Source organism: Myxocyprinus asiaticus, chromosome 31 (assembly GCF_019703515.2).
Source record: "Myxocyprinus asiaticus isolate MX2 ecotype Aquarium Trade chromosome 31, UBuf_Myxa_2, whole genome shotgun sequence".
Lineage (NCBI taxonomy): Eukaryota > Metazoa > Chordata > Actinopteri > Cypriniformes > Catostomidae > Myxocyprinus > Myxocyprinus asiaticus.
Genome location: NC_059374.1, coordinates 15,231,984 through 15,236,332, shown reverse-complemented (window position 1 = coordinate 15,236,332; position 4,349 = coordinate 15,231,984).

Sequence of the window (4,349 nt, the reverse complement as noted above, 5' to 3'; positions counted from 1 at the left end):
ACTTACACGGCAGTGCTAAGTCAGCTAAAGAGCTTTGCGTTACAGAAATAGGAAGCATGTAATCTTTTCCTCTGTGCATACACACGTTTATCCCTGTTGGTAGAGCTTTAACCTTATGAGGACTGAACCAGGGCCAGAAATGATATTAACTTGAATAGTTAAATATGTGACTTAATTTTTCTATGAAGACACACTGGCTGTGTCCGAAACCTAAGACAGCTGCCTTGCTGTCCAGTCAGTCAACGACTTAACAGACAGTGTTTTGTGTATGATTGTAGCTCCTAAAGAAACTGGTTTCAGACCTGCTTCCAAGGTACCAACATCACATCTAATGATCAACAACAAATTCATGAACGCTTTAGAGAAAACCAAGCAAATATTTATGATTATATTTAATATTTAGTGACTACATTGTTTCTTTCTCAGTAAAAGCTGCGAGTTAAAAAAAAAAAAAAGAACAAAAAACAAATGTTGAAAACACACACACACACACACACACACACACACACACACACACACATAGAGTGTGTGTATATATATATATATATAATTTTTTTTTGTTTTTTTTTTTGCCTCAGACGCAATCAAAGTTTAATACTACTGTGTGTAGGCCCACTGTGACCTCTTTAAACTGACCTGGTTGGTCCCTGGGCTTTATGATAAAATGTACCTTATGGATTTTAGAGCAGGAATTTGCAGTATGAGCTGGTAATGGGTCAGCACTCTCACAAAGTGATCGTAATGCTTCCGAAAACTTGGAAAATCATGCACAAGTCGCATGGCCTACTTTTATAACAATTTTGTGTGCTTTTTTTAAACTTTAAAGTGAGTCACTATCAACTGATATTGTATTCAAATCAGCATTCAGAACAATTTCTTTAAAAATCTCCATTTGTTTTACTCAGAAGAAAGAAAGTAATATGGGTTTGGAAAGACACGAGGTTAAGTAAATGATGACAGAATTTACAGTTTTCGGTGAAGCATTGCTTTAAAGCTTTACATATCAAAGTTTCATATCATAGGCTTAATCACACTTGTTATCAAGTTTATCTTTAAAGAAATGTTGTTAAAGAACTTGGGGAATGTTCAAAATCTCTTCTCAACTAATCAGATTTTCCTCCGATAAAAACTGGATTAATAGCAGAAAGTATAATGTCATTAATGAAGTTATCACTCTTGTAGGTGCCAATTATTCAAAACTGCAGCAGCACAATCGTACACCTCTAAATTATTCAACATGAAATGCATGTAAAAATGGACAACAGGGCTGTCCAATTTAACGCATGCAGTTAATTAATAATGTTTAACGCATTTACCAACATGACATTAGATTGACATTTTATTCAGTTCCATGTGAGCTCTAAACACTCACTGGAATAGGGCGGAACCTTTATGTGTCCAGGGACATTACACTGATGCACACACCACAAACAAACACAACAGTCATTCCGTCAATGATCAAGTGATATAGATGGGAGTGGGACCTGTGAAAAGCTGCATTCACATGACTCACTGGAGTGGAGCATCAGCATTTCCTCTGCGTTGTTTTGTGTTTCCTAAAATTGGCATGTGCACGACTGTATGAAATTTAGCTTTGCATAGGCCAGGGGACAGCCACAGTAACATCACTTTGTGTGCAGGAACCCTCGCGAACAAGGGTACATGTCAAGTATAAACCAGGCTATATGAGACAATTCGGATGAGGTATAAATATTTGGTCTGAATACGATTCGATTGCTATTCTTTACCTAATGATTATGAAGCATGGTGAAATCATTAAATTGGTCTCGATTCGATTATTTTACAGCGATTCATTTAAAAAAAAAAAATCTATTCTGCAAAAAGATTCAAAGTTTTTACTAAACTTTCTTAATTTAGACAGTACAGACATGCACCAGACTTGAGCACTAGAGTCACAGATGCATTTACCACCAAGGAGGTTTGGCTTATATATGTGGCTGTATATACAATATAAACAGAAATATAATGTTACATGCATTATAGATATGAATATGTTACTGTGGCTGCACGACATATAGAACTTATCAAAATATCGAAAATGTACCATGATATGCATATCGCGAGGGCTTGCCATAACAGAGTGATTTTAATACAGTAATGTTCAAGGCGAGGCAGATAGCAGAGAATAGAATGGGCGCACGAATGTCACTTGGTCTATGTGTGTGCAGTGTGAATATGCGCTGATCCCGTGAGTGCTCCAGGGATCGAGATATTCCCCATTTATTTTCTCCATTGTCATTTCAACATTAACAGACTGGGCGATTACATGAGAAAAGACACATTTCAGTAAGTTGTGCTGTATTTTTCAACATAACCTCAGATGTTAATTAATTTTTATTTATTTATTTTTATTTTTTGTGCTATAAATTGGAGAGAGAGCGTTGTGTCCTGCTCTGTTTGAATGGGCAGCTACAGCAATCTGTCACACCATCTCACACGCACCATTAAAAAGTATAAATACAACAATTATTGTTTAAATTTAGAAATAAAAGGAACATAATTTGAAAGCTGAGAATAAAATAGTTCCCTATCTGTCACTCACTCGACGTTGTGTCAATGTAGTGACACTAGGGGTCACTCTTGGGAACCCGAAACACCTCTGGTCTTTGATAAAAGGCCAATGAAAATTGGCGAGTGGTATTTGCATGCCACTCCCCTGGACATACAGGTATAAAAGGAGCTGGTATGCAACCACTCATTCAGATTTTCTCTTCGGAGCCGAACGGTCATGCTCATTGAGCTGAAATCTCACGACTGTTCATTCACCTCTGCTGGATCTGACAGCGCATTTCAGCGGCTTCTCACTGGTGCACTGCAGAGAACGCCCCTGGGTGCTTCGGCAGAAAAAAGAGAGTATATTTTTCTGAAAGAGTATATTTCTCTAAAAGAGCGGCACACATGGAACGTCTTTTTAAAGACGTGTCTTTTTAAAGATGCCTTTCTGATTTGTTATTCCCGGTTGCGGTCGTTACCTCTCAACTTCAGACGGTCATGATCGCTGTCTTTCGTGTCTGGACGCGACCCACACGGAGGCAGAGTTTGTGGATGGTTCATGTTCTCACTGTGAGCACATGACCATGGCAACGTTGCGATCACAGCTTGCTTTAGTAAGACAGAAGCCTCAGCTGGCCTCCCCCCTTCGGGGTCGATTGCCCAGTCACAGGCTGATGCAGAGATGACGGACATGCTTTCCCGGGCGGCCGCGAGCGTCGGGCTAGAGTGGAACCCTCCGCTCTCCCCTGAACCCTGCTCAAAACAGCCACGCCCCACTCCAGTGCCTTTCTTCCTGAAAGTGCACGATGAGCTGACAAAATCGTGGGAGGCACCTTTTACTGCCTGGTCCCGATTTCTCAATTCCCCTGCCCTCACTACCCTCGAAGGCGGGGTGGCCAGGGGCTATACGGCGATTCGGCGCTCACTTTTAATTTAAAATCACCTATGCCCGCAGAGCGCCGCCACCTGGCGCGGACGCCCAAAGCTCCCGTTCAAGCCCAGTAGGTTCACGTCGTCCCTGACGGCCAAAGCCTACAGCGCTGCTGGACAAGCCGCCTCTGCCCTGCACGCCATGGCTCTCCTGCAGGTCCACCAAGCCAAGGCGCTAAAAGAACTGCACAAGGGTAGTTCTGCCCCAGATCTGATGCAGGAACTGCGCTCGGTGACCAACCTCGCTCTCCGAGTGACGAAGGTCACAGCGCGGTCTCTCGGGCGGACGATGTCCACATTAGTGGTCCAGGAGCACCACCTTTGGCTCAACCTGGTCGAGTTGGGTGAGGCCGACAAGACACGGTTCCTTACTGCCCCCATCTCCCAGGCTGGCCTATTTGGCAACACCGTCGAGGACTTTGCCCAGCAGTTCTCGAAGGTGAAGCAGCAGACGGAGGCTATCCGGCATGTCCTGCCCCAGTGCGGCTCAATATCCCGCACCCCGTCTGCTCGTTGCCAAGGGCATCCCCCTGTGGTGACTGCACCGGCTCCACCACAGCCCGCCCCTTCAGCCCGGCCCCGGCATGGAGCCCACCGCAGGAAGCAGACGCCACCAGTCTCACGGCCGGCCGCTAAGAACCCACGAAGGTCGTCAAAGCACCCCTGAGACGGGCGACCCAGGGTTGACAAAACCCACTGCATTGGAGCTGGTAGTAAGACCACTCCATCCCCTGGTGGAGAATCTTTTGTTGTATTTTTATTTGATTTCACCGCATGCCCAAGTGGCTGCGGTACCCAACAGTTCAGCAAAAGAGCGGTTTCCTCCTTCCCTGGGTCACATACCCAGTGTGCACGTTCGTCACCATGACCACTGTCCACGGGTTTTTCCTTGCAGGATGTGCGCT